A 13,545-nucleotide genomic window follows, 5' to 3' on the forward strand; every position below is an offset into this window, starting at 1 on the left:
CAGAAGACTGCTACAGACATTTACATTTGCTTGTTCTACATTTGTACTGAAGTCTTTTTAGTTTCTCAGGCTTGTTTGGTTTCCAAATACAACAGCAGGAGTCAAAATTTCCTTTAAAATGGCTAGGGAATCTCCTATATGAGAATTTAGCTAATCTGGCACTTGGATACTAAAGAAACAAATGCTCTTTTCTGCACATGTATTGGATGAGAATTTAACTAATTTGGCACTTGGATTATAAAGAAACAAACTCTCTTTTCTGTACATGGATTGCCTGTTTCCCTACCTAACAGGCAACACTTAGAGGAACCTGCTGTCTTCAAAATTTTGAACAGTTATCACAATTTAAATTAGGTGAAAGAAAGAAATGGGAGAAATAGTATTAAGGGTATTATTTTTATCCCCAAATTTGAAAAGACTGGCTGCAAAAGAAGAGCTTGGGTAGAGATAATGTTAGAGAAGAAAATATTTTTGTGATTAGAAAAAAATGTGTCATGCAGGAAATAGAGATAAGGTCCAGAAACAAACTCAATGGGTAGGTGCAAGATGAAGTTGAACTAGTGCTGACACTCAGCACAAAAAACCAGCAGTGGAGCAAGGGAGGGAAGTCAAAGGACTGGAAAAAATGAGAACTGCAGACAAAATGCCAAGACTTAGCAACACAGAGAAGGAAAGAAAGAAAAGAGCTTATTAGACCAGTCTAGTGAGAGAGAAAGGAAAATGTAGTAGGCATGGAAGAGTATCACACAGCTCCATGTTGGCCTTAAGGGTGGAGTACCACGGTTCAAAACAACGTTCAGGTGTCAGCTAATGGGAGCAAAGGGACAAAGCACTTTGCTACAGAGATAGATCTGTGGGTTTTAAACAGTGTGTTCAGTGAGATGTCAGTGGACTTTTCTTCAAATTGTCAGCATTTGAGGCATGTTCAGGATTACCCTTTGACTTGGAGGAGAGAGAACAAGAGCTTGCTCTGATTTTCTAGTTGTAACTCAATGATTTAGCAAAATAAATAGAACTTCAAGTGAAAAGAAAACTACAGCTTATTTTCTTGTTTGGATTGCTTTTTGCTAGCACATACTGGAGTTTGACATTACTTTCTCTTTGCTCCCAGATGCATTAGCACACACTATTCTACAAGAATAGTGTCACTGTCAGGTTTGGACTGACTTCTGCCACTGACTAACTTAGAAAGTGAGGCTTTCTGGAGGAGATAAGCTTATAAGTAGCTCCATAAAATTTCTACTTTTCTCATTTTTGATATTGTGTGGAGGTTATCAGGCAGCCAAAGTTCAGTCACTCTCAAATGCAGTTCATGGCTCAGGAACATACAGCTGCCAGACGAATTTATTGCAGAGTGGCACAGTCTGATTTCAGCATGTGAATGGTCCCTCTGATGAAAGCATATAGAATTTGGACTTTCCAAGAAGAATCTCACAATGAAGAGATGAAACCTGTGATAAATTTAATGGTGTTTGCTAACTTCTTGATTTTGTAAAATTCATTTGTCTGGGGAAGAAAAAATCAATCTCCTAACCATTTTATTTACACATTAAAGCTGTTAGTCAAATTCTCTTTTTTTTTTTTCTTTTTTCTCTTATTTTCTTCATTATTTACGCTTGCCCTTCAGTGGACTAGTGCTAGTATCTAGGGCTATCTAGGGCTAGTATGAACAATACCTTCTGTGGTCTTAACAGTGTTTGAGACAGGCAACTGTGCTGTTTAAGTCCTTACAATTAATGCTTTTCCATATTTAACTTTAAAAGGTATGTGCTGGTTGACCAAACTGCTTCTGTGTTCCTATATTTTTCCTTTGGCTTGCTTCACTTGTAAAGCCTATTCTCTCTCTCTGTCCATAAGGTTTAAGTCATGTCTAACTTTAGTTACAGATGTCTGAAGATCCCCTGCAAGGTGCCCAGTTTCATCAGAGCACTTTCATTATTCAGCTGTTGTGTGGAAAGAGCCTCAGTCCCCCTCCCAAATTCGACACTCTGGGAGAAACAGCAGTGAACTGCAAGGCCATCTAGCAATGGAAAATTTCATTGGACACTTGTCTGGATATTTGGACTTCTGGCATGTTCGGTACTACCTTCTCTTGTGTGAAAGTATTTTTTCTTTTCTAAATCTAGGTTGTGTTTAAAGATCATTGTGGCTGCCAACCAACCATCTTCATGAGGGTGGGACAGTTTACTGGTCCCAGATCACAGAGCTGGGCAACACCACAAGTGGTTTGAGCATGTAGAGCCAAAATCAAGGGAGATGAGGAGACGAAAGTGGTTTCAGAGTCTATTTGTGCATGCAGGGACATGAAGCAGATAATGATTCAGAGAAGCTCCCAGTTCTGCTTCCCAATCATCACACCAAACTACTGAGTATCCTACGGTTCCTACCCTGCCCTTTCTTCTACAGAAATTGACCCTGTGGGCAGGGAATGGAGGAAACACAGACAGGGATCTTATCTTAATGTAAAGGCCAGACACAGCTGGATATGAATCTGCCACCTGAAGGTGGAGAGAAATCTGGCCTTTATTGTTCAGGCATAGATATCCAGGGCTAAAGTGGTATCGGCACCACTGATTTTGTTGCTCAGTCTGACAAAATCAGATTATGGTATTTCAAAATTGTTACAGTTTTGCAGCCTATGACATGCAGGTATTGGGGCCAGCTTCATAAAAGTTAATGTGAGAGACTATTGAAACATGTCTGGAGTGCTAGCCAGAGAGTACTTTTCATAAAAGCATCACAGTGCTTGCTTTGGGTTCTCAATGTGTTTCTATAGAGAAGCCACAACACTCATTTTGTGGGATGGAGAGAATGCTGTAGATCCATCTGTCCAGTGCATTGTACAGGTAACAACTTCAGCCACTGCAGTGATAAAATTTGATTGCCTTACTACCAAACTAAGCATGTTTGATAATTTTCTAAATGTTTAAATTTGTATAGATCCTTATGGGAGAGAAAACACACTCTGCCAGCAAACTTGAAGGTTTTTCTTGACAGTGTAGGAACATTAATAAAGTCTTCACAAATATAATTTTAATAAAAGACAAAGAGCTTGTCCCTAGGGTCATTCTTACATAAAATCTTGTAAAAACCCCCTACAAATTCGTGGCCTGGGAAAAAAAGTAATCCAGAACTTTGGTTAATCTTTGGTAACATTTTAAGTAACTGGAAACAGAATCTTCTAAAGGAATGTGTCAGGAAAATTGAACTGTAGGAGGGACTGTCAGCTATGCCTACAATTTCTTATATACATCTCCTATTGGTGATAACCCTATATAAAAACCTTAAAATGGTTAGTATGAGCACTGCACTTTTCTAATAATTTTCCTTATTTGAGTCTGATAATTGTCCATTAGATCACTGTTACTGCAGTTAATCATACCTGCATTTCTTGGCAAGGTTTGCTTTCTTCAGAGTTAAGTTTTATCTCAAGTTACAGATCTTTTTAGTATTGCTTTAAGGTCTGGAAACAGACTACTCTTTTTTTCTTTTGTCTGGGTACATGCAGATAATATTTATGTCTTGAACTAAATCCAGGCAGAAGTGTGATTGAGACCTTTTACCACTGCCTGAGTGACCCTTCTGCACATGTCTAGATTTTTATTGTCTGAATTCAGGCAAAATTAATTCCAACCCAACTAGAGTTATTCACTATTACCCTCCTCACTATCAGATGAAGGACAAAGAAACATGAGCAATTCCAAAAATATTCACCTTCATTTGCAGGTGTCATCTGACACTTTAATGTCATTCTCCAAGACTTTAATGTCATTCCCCAAGAATAATGAGGATACTATGCTGAATCTGAATTCACAATAGGCAAATCCAAACCTATGCAAACAAATAAACAAAAGGTTAATAGTCCATTCACATCGGCCAACTCCATGGACTAGGCTAACATGTTCTCATTTTTCTCTCTTTGTATAAAACTGATTAAAAAAAAAATCTCTTATTGGTCTGAGGGAATATCAGGTCTCCCCTCCTCAACATGTAACACATGGATTCTTAAGAAGCTGTTGGCTTTTTTCACTGCTGGAGAAACCCTTCATTTGCATTTTTCAGTAAGAGTCTGATAAATAACAGAAAGTCCTTCTTTCCCATCAGCTCTCCCAACTGCTTCAAGCCAGATGGAGTGTTCCCTTTCTGCTTCTCCCACCTTTGGTTTTGGAAATGCAGAACTATTTATTGTTCAGCCGGAAGCCACAGCTTGTCTTTCTCTTCCCATCCTATTTTGTATCTCCTCCTGCTGTAAATAGTTCCAGACTGTGACTCTTCTTCAAAGCTCCTCCAAGCTGATGGAGGATGATTCTGACCCAAGTTTTCTCAGTTGCTCAGCTGTCCCCAGGGATCCTGGCATTGCCACTGTCCACAGCAATCCTGGCAGCACCAATTCATCTATTCTAGAACAGACATCTAGGACAGAAATACGTGTCAAGGACCTCATCCAACCACAACCCTTGGGAAAGCTGGAAGCTGCAACAGAAGCACAGACAGCTGTGTGCCTGTAACCTCAAGGAGGACAGCATTGCTCTGGTCATTCCTGTTTTGTGTAAAGAGGGTTTTCATCTAAATTACAGAGGCTTGAGTCTGTTTATTTCCATACTGATATTTAAATAAACTTAAAATTCTGCAGAATTTGATAACACTTGTTTGGAAGAATTGAGGTTAGAGAGGAGCTGTTTCGTCAAGTCTTACATATTTAGTAGCTGACATCTTCTACTATATTTAGCTTGTGTACTGAAGAGCAGATAGCTGATTATGCAACAAATTGAACTTTTTCCGGCCTCTTTGCAATGAGCAGGGCATTTAGCAACCTGATTACAACTGTAAACAGTTAATAATTATTGTAATAAGCACTGTTAGCATTAATTTAGCATTAAACTTCTGATATTTTCAAAGCATTTTGCAAAATACTGGAGACTTGTAACATTCCTGTGAGTTAATTAAGACCTGACATTCTTCTTGCTTTGGGAGGGATCTCAGGATTAAAGGTCCCATCTGGAATGAAATGGAGATGGTATCGACTCAGGTTTCAGTTTTAACATTAATAATACTGATAACATTTAATTGAGTGTTTAAGCTCATGTAACTTATGTGCCTTAATAGAGAAACTGCAAAAACTAAACTACTGCAGGCCCAACTTTTCCAGAAGTTTCTCTTGCTAGTTATAACGAAGGCACAATTAAGCCCTCTGTTAATGAACTTTTAAATCCTGCTACTGTAACATTTGTTAAATGTGTGAGGAAAAAGAGGAAGTCTGGAAGAAAATTCACGCAGCAGAAAGTCATTCAGTTTTTTTTAATCCCCAGCTAATGGTGAATCAACTGTGTAAGTATCAGACATAAGGATTTTTTTTAAGAACAGTATTTTTGTCAGTGTTTAACTTCATGTAGTTGGCGCTTTCCAAAGATTACTGAGGAAATGGGTGGCATCAAGACTTTGAGATATGAAGAAATTTCCCCAAATATCCAGGCCTTTCATCTCAGTACTCTCCTCTAAAAATTAAATCCTCATCCTTCAGTGAAAGAATGAAATAGACTTCTGAACCATCATTACTGTGCTTTATAACTCTACAAGTAAATCAGAAAAGATGCTTCACAAGAAAAAAACATCTCAAACACTTTGGTTTCTCACAAAGTGCTAATTATCAGTATGATTCTGTATTATCCTTTTTGTGATCAATTTTCTAACTACTTAATAAAATACCCATGGTAAAATAATGACTTTGAGAGGTTAACTGTGCAGTAAATTGGCTGTTATTATTCAGCAACATTCCATAAGATTATGTTTGTGCATATAGCTGTAGGTAAATTGTCAAAGTAATATAACAAGTCAATAAGGAAACCTGCAGTTCTTCTTCCTGCTTTCACCCAAAAAAAATTCATGTTTGAAATTTAAAAAAGCCCCAAAAAACCCAAACAAACAAACAAAAAAAACCCCCAAAACACCAAAACCACAAAAAAAGAAGAAAAAAAAAAAAAACCAAAACCAAACAAACAAACAAAAAAACCCCCAACCAAAACAAAGCAAAACCTCTGTAATTGATTTTATTGACTCACTGTTGCTTGATTCATTCATGCTTATGCAAGGTAAGGGCCTAGCCATGGTAAGCCTTCCAATGTTCGCCCATTCAGAGACCACAAAAGTCTTGCTGATTAAGTAATATACATTTCATCATCTGCTGAAGTGTTGGCCCTGGGGAGATGGATGAATTCATATTCTGTATTTCCTAAGAAACCACACATTACCTGTGCATTACCACACATTGGAGACAACAAGGCAGATTGGTTTTTATCTGAAACAAGCTGTATCTCCCGAGATAGCAGCGTTTTGTGTTTAAATTAATATAAGCTTATGTGTTACTGCATGCAAAATTGAGAGATTACTTTTGATTTTCTTCTGATAAAACCACAAAGTCTCGCTTTCCTTCTCTGATTTATTGACATTTTGATGTAAATTTAATTGTGCTATCTTATTTGTTCTTTCCCCTTTTAGTAAATCAACTGCCCTCATATTTTGGCATTCTGTTTAACCATGGCAAAAAGTAACCACAGATTCAGTAGAACTTCAATTGTTCTCCTTTAAACATTGACATTCCATGATTTTGTGCAAGCCACTCTTCCAAAGGAAAATGTATCAGACCTAGAGAGGGAGATAGAATTACCCATTTTTCATTATACCATCCTACCTTAACCATTTAATATAACCTATCAAGCTGTAAGGAGGCAAAAGCACGGCCCTCCAAATTAATGATAAAACACTACAAAACTCCTGCCCCTTCAGATTTCCAGTCTCATTCAGCCTCAAAGGAAAAGGAGTTTTTTGCTCTTTTCGTTTTCCATCCATAGATATTTCTAGAGTTTTGTGGATTTGGCGGGGGTATTTTTTCCCTAACATCAACTCCTGGGATTTGGAGAGCAATGAAGTAGGTGGCTGATAAGTTTCCTCGACTTTGACATCAGTGATTTTTCTGACTAGGTACAATGACTGATGTCCTCCTGAGTGCTTTGTGACATTAACTAGGGAGCTGACACAAGAATCAGCTCAGACTAGAAGCAAGTGTAGCGTAGCCATGATATTTTCTGAAAAATCCTTTCCTTGGGATTTTTTCCTCCTGAGAAGATGAGAGGCCTCAGGAACAAAAGTAAACAATGGTTATCTGATGCTGTGGAATGCAACAGGTGCATCTGTGATTGGTCTCATGTGCTTGCTTCTAATTAATGGCCAATCACAATCAGTTGGCTCGGGCTCTCTGTCAGAGACACAAGCCTTTGTTATCATTCTTCATTTTCTATTCTTAGCTAGCCTTCTGATGAAATCCATTCTTCTATTCTTTTAGTATATTTTAAATATAATATATATCATAAAATAATAGATCAAGCCTTCTGAAACATGGAGTCAGATCCTCATCTCTTCCCTCATCCTGAGACCCCTGCGAACACGGTCACAGTGTGGAAGTGTCAGCGGCCGAGCTCCGCCACAGGCACTGGAACAGCTGCACGGCTGAGCTGGCAAATGTGCCCCAGCTCAAGATGAGTGTGATGCAATGGCATTCCATGGAGCTCACTGTGAGGAGGGATGGCAGCAAGTGGCTTCCTGCACATCGCCACGGTCTAGGAATGTGTGCACCAATGTCTCTTGCTCCTCAGCTGACAGGTACTAACATTGTACCCTGCAGCAAGCTGGGCATGTATCTGAGCCTCGTGCAGGAGGCAATGAAGAAAGTGCCAGCTTAGAAAAGCTCAGGTAGGGGTTGCTGGCAAAGGAAGAGAGAATATTTGTCATAGTCACAATGTGACTGAAGTATTGTCAGAGGTGTTTGTCATACCACATGTGGCTTCTGATGCATACCTTCCCAATTGTGTTCAAAGGCTTAAAAGTTTTGATTAAAGGCTTTTATTTAAATTTTTGAGCATTGGGAGAGTTCAAAATTTTCTGTGTGACAAATCTATTACTTATGACAGAGTCCTTAGTTATTTGTAAGTGAAAACATTCCATTTATATGTCACTAGTGTATAAATTAGCTAGAAAACCATGGATCCACTTGTGAAGTCACTATTTCAGAAGCTTGCTGAGATTAAAACTTGGGTGGGTTTGCATTATCACCGGATACATAAACACCAACAGGTCCAGAAACTTTACTCCTTTCAGGATTACTGTTACTAGTCAGTTTTTGGTCCGTTACAAGGACCTCAACACACACTCTGTTAACCAACAGAGATTACCACAGCTTAGAATCTTCTTGTTCATCATTCCATTTTTCAGCCAGTACATCTGTTATGAAAAGCTCTATATTACTTTTCATCTTTTGTGCTATTTTAACCTAGCACAACCCACTGCCTTTTGTTCACATATGTGGCAGAATGTCACTATGGTAATAACTGTGCTATTTTTTTCAGCTGTTTTAATGGTATGATAACATTTGTTGGAAGCTAGAGGGGAAGCTAGAGATTTGCTGCGGTACTATTTCTCACATCTGGAGCATATTGCCTACTGAGGCTTGTTCTGTTGATTCAATTTCTGATTATAAATCTAGCCCTAAATTTTATTTGTTCTCCTTGCCTTCCACTCAATGATCTAAATTTGTGGGTTTTTACTCTTTATGTGTAGTTTTCCTTAAGACATCCTGTGAAAATCGCTATGCAAGCACAATTTGTGCTGCATGGCGTTATTAAGTATTCTCTTTTGAGTTGTACAGTGAAAGAACTGTATAATTCATTTTGTTGTAGCTTCCCAAAGAAATATATTTAGCAAAAATATTTTTGATTAAAAATTTATGCGTCATTTAGTTACTTCCCACTGATATTAAGTGAACACAAATGGGATAGACTTTGGAGGTTTTTTGAAAAGGGTGGTGATCTCATGTATTTTTGAATCTAAAAAGGCTTCCACTGATAAAATACTATTTCAAAGTTATCACACCTAATTTCTTATGACAATGTTCTTCTGTAGATCAAGATTTTAGAGTAAAATAATCAATAACAGGATAGGTACTTCATAGTTGAGGCATGTGAATCAATCTCCTTTTTCACACTTTGAATTTTAGTATTACAGATCATAGCATGAAGAACCATGATATGCAGTAATGCTTAAAATATTCTACTGGTGAGAAGACAGTGTGAGAACTCCTATTTTAAATTAAAAGATCCCATTTTTACGTCAGACCAGGATGTGATTATACACTGCTACTTTGCAGTTCACCATAACAGTTGTGAATAGTGAAAACTGCTCTGAAAACATGGTTGTCGGACTTTCTCAACAGATTTTAACCAAACTGCACTTCCACAGGAACCATCTCTGATGCATTAGCCTTCTAACAAGTTTTTTGTGGAATAAAAAAATTTGCTTTCTTTGGAGAACAGTTCTTAGAGAAGTTGTCTTTGATGCTTTACAGAGGGGTAGCTTTGTCTATGGAACTGCAACCAAATTTTATTCTTTAATCTATATGATCAGCTTTCATAGTATTGACTAATGTATACATGAGCTGATTTAATTTTACTGTGATCTATCTTACGTTGACAAAATAAATTCCAATTCAAATAAATCCTATACATCCCCTTCTTTAATAAGCATTAAATGTGAATCAAAATGCCATTAAAAATTAAGAATATCTCCAGATCTCAATATGCAATGGAGTTCCACTAAAAGTAACAGTGGTGCTGAATCAAATGCAAATGGAAATACCCTTCAAATTCAAGGAAAATTTAGAACTGGATCTGAGTTTATGTGACTCAAACCTGTCTTTAACAGTTGAATTACAAAGTTACAACCATTCCTTGCTTAACTGATATATCCAGGGCACAAAAAACTTGGGATCCTCTGCTAAGCTCTACTCTAGTCTAATTTTGACTTGTTTTTGAAGGCATTGTCATCTTTCTGAGTGATAGAGGTACAAAAGTATCTCTTGTATCTCTTCTGCTCTTGTCACTGACTCTTTTCATCAGCTCCTCCCTCTTCAGCACTCCTCAATGTGATATCCTGTCTGCTCTGCAGTCTTTCTATTGCTCAGTCAGCATACTGCTGGCATATATTTTAATTCTCCTTCTTTTGTGGAATCTTGATTCGCAAACCTGTGTCTACTCCTCTGCCCAAATTTTGGAGGGAAGTGGAGTGGGACAAGGTGCACAGATCTAGACTGAATAACTCAGAAACCAGATTTTTGCCTCAATTTTTTGTTCCTAGCTCATCAGTTCTTGTAAATTGTATGGCTTATGTATATCTAGTGGAGTGAGGAATGTACTTTTAAAAGCCTTCAGGAGAAGGCCCTATCAGCCTAAATTTTAAGTGCAAGAGCAAGCTTGCATTAGGTACATGGTTTGTCATACTTTGTGACCCTCTCGAAGGAGACATGGGAATATTGTTTAGGCCTGTACTTCCCTAGCTTAATACAACTAAAACTGAATTTTCTTTCTTCCTGTCCCTCTTTTATATAATTGCCACAGGCATTTCAGGTGCATTTGCAGTAATTCAAATTTCCAGCTGTGCAGTTCTCTGTCTTAGACTTCTCATGGTCAACTTTACTTTTTCAACATCCTTCAAAATCCATCCTTTTCTTAATACCTCCACCAGCAAAACTTCATGTCATTTTTCCTTCTTTTGTTTTTTTCCAAGTTTACATTTCTAGTCTCTCTCACTGAACATTTTCTTCTTACAATTGTTCAGCTTGAAGCATTAATTCAGTCCTGCTCTAAACTAAAGTTAGCATGAGATCTGAGATCCTCAACTGGGTCCTTATCTCTTGCAAGATTAAGCTTTAACTCTGCCCTCTCCTATTGAGAGAAGCAAAACCAAGCTGCTGTGTAAGTGTGGGTCTTCTCCTCATCCAAGTGCCCTTCTGGCTTGTACACCCTCTCTGTTGCTCTCCATCCATTTTCTTTGTTAATTTCTTTGCCTCTCTCCCCCTTTTGGAAGTTTGTCATGTAGCTCAGCTTAAGGCAGTGGAGGTGTGGACAATGCAGGATATATGGATGGCAGGATCCCGTTCTCAGCTGGCCTGGCAGGACCCTCCTCCTCTATCCCCTGACTATGGAAGGAAGCAAGGACAGCAACCACTGTTGGGCCAGCCACCTGCTGCATTTCCTTCTCTACGCTTCCCTCTGCTTAGTGATTTTCTTAGAGTGCATTAATGAACATGCCTCCCTACAACTCCAGCCTTCCAGTCCAATAAGGACTCCCTGGGTCATTGCCTAGTGGATAGGAGCCATGGTATTTTCAGGTTCTATTGCTGTGGAGAGCAATTTATCCTTTTAAATCTGAAGGATATTGGTAATTCTGGCACTTGTACAAAATGGCTTATGTATTTGCTTCAAATTGTATTTTTCAATTTGATTATTTCAAATTGTATTTTTCATATAGCTTTTACTTCTCCAAGTAATATTTATTTTTAATATCAAAGCATTCATGTCATGAGATGGTTTTTAACCTCCCTTCTATGTTTAAACTTCAGTGAGAATAATATTTTAATTAAAATATTTGTCTTAGATTTAAATGACAGAGCAAATATTAATGAGTGATTCTGCACTACAAAAGCTGCAGAGAATGAAATAATCTTTACAAAACACCTTTTTTTCCTGCTCATTTGAACACTGAATGACTATTCTACCTTCCTGGGAACAGCATTTTTTGTCCTAATTGTACTTTTAGTTCCCAGAAGGGGGTCATACAGGAGAGAAAACACCCATCAATTTTAGCATTTGTCTGTTCTAGTGGACTTCCACTCCATATGAAATAGCTTGAGCTGATCAGTCGTTTTCCCCCACAAATTCACTGCACTTCCATGCATCTGCTACCAAGTCTCACTGACCAAAAATTCTCACCTTGTTGAATTTGTATTCTATCTAGAATACTATTGACAGGAAAAAGCAATAGAATATTTTAGTCACCTGCATGCTCCTTTTCATCCACAAAAGTCACCTCTCTTTCTTCACTAGCTCAAAATGGGGAGAGGGGTCCATCTAGTATTCAAGGTTAAGGATGAATAAAGAATTACAAGATTTACTATACAATCTTTTAATCTTGTTTTTCTGCCACTGCAGAACTTTATTCCAGCCACACAAAACTTGTGGTGCTTGTGCTGTCTGACTTCATATGATGGATTACTGAGAATGAAAAATTATTCAGTGGTAACACCTCACATCACTCCAGTGCAATCTCACATGATGATAAATGCTTCAAGTTCTCTGAGCTCAGACTTGCAGAAAGGAGAGATTGAGGATGTTCAACAAAAACAAAAGCCCACATGAATGGGCTTTCAAGGAAAGATGAGAGTGGAAGTATAAAAAAAGATGTTACAGTGCTCTGATAGAGGGGACAAAGCCACATATGTGTCTGATTGGTGGTTCTAGCAGTCTGGGAATAAAAGGAGAAGCAACTTGACTATAAGACAATTTTATTTGAGGACTGAAGTAAAGTAAAACTAAATACTAGATATCCAATTCCTTGGCAGAAACTAACAGGACTGACATAAACCAACTTCCTTAAGATATCTTCAGCACTGAAAGTTTCCTTCTATTAGCTTCCAATAGAGACTTTTCATGTTTGCTCCACTCGTGTCAAAAGCCTTGGCCTTACAAACAAGTAACTGAGCCTAGGATTTACAGTCTCCTGTGATCCCTTCTACTGTATTGACTGGTCTGGGACATCTCAATGGTAGAAGGGGCATAACCAATAAATCTGGCTCAGTTTTCTGCAGTGTTTCCACACTGACATCAGGTGATAGTCTAGAGGTATCTCTCAGAAATTCAGCAACAAAGGTGGGAAGCAGGTTGCAGGAGTCAAGAAATGTGTACCCCAAAAAAGCTCTCTGAAAGCTAACACTCTGAAGTAGTTTCTTCTCCAAACATCTCTTTGTGCCCAGAAGTTCCATAGATTTAGTAGCCTACATGTGCCTAAGAGGAACTAGAATTTGGCACAGGCTGTGAGCACTTATGGACACAGAAGAGTCTGAACACTCCATCAACAGGAGAGCTTCCTTGCACAAGCAGCACCACAGGCTCCATCAGGGCTATCTATGCATGACTTCACAAAGGTTTCACTCAGCTGTGAGCTAGGAGGTGAGGAGGGCTTTAAAGACACCCCAGAAAGGGAGTGGGAAAAGCTTGAGTGCTCATTAATTAGGGGCACTGTTCATACTGCCATTTTGTCACGGGGTCTCTCCGACCCCATATGAGGCACCCCCATGGAGCTTCCCTCATATGAAGAGAGGCCTTACCTTCTATGACTTGGACTTTGCAGGGATTGAAGCACATATGGAAGCTGGGCTGTAGAGGAGTCTGTCAGAAATCTGGGGGGCTGCCAAGGGAGATAGTGCATGGCAGAAGTAGGGGGGTCTGAAAGTATCACGTGCTGACTGTCCCGAGTCTGGCCATTCCATGGCAGTTTACCCTTGAATTAATATCCCTAGAATCCAGAAATGGAAACACTGCATCTCGCACTTTGGCAATTTTAAAGAGATTCTGTGCATGAGGGCGTGGTGGGCTGAACTTCATCGGACCCCAGAAGTCCATGAGGACCACCCGTGGGTGTGGGAAGCTCCATGATGCAAAG

Source organism: Ammospiza caudacuta, chromosome 2 (genome assembly GCF_027887145.1).
Source record: "Ammospiza caudacuta isolate bAmmCau1 chromosome 2, bAmmCau1.pri, whole genome shotgun sequence".
In the NCBI taxonomy this organism is placed as follows: domain Eukaryota; kingdom Metazoa; phylum Chordata; class Aves; order Passeriformes; family Passerellidae; genus Ammospiza; species Ammospiza caudacuta.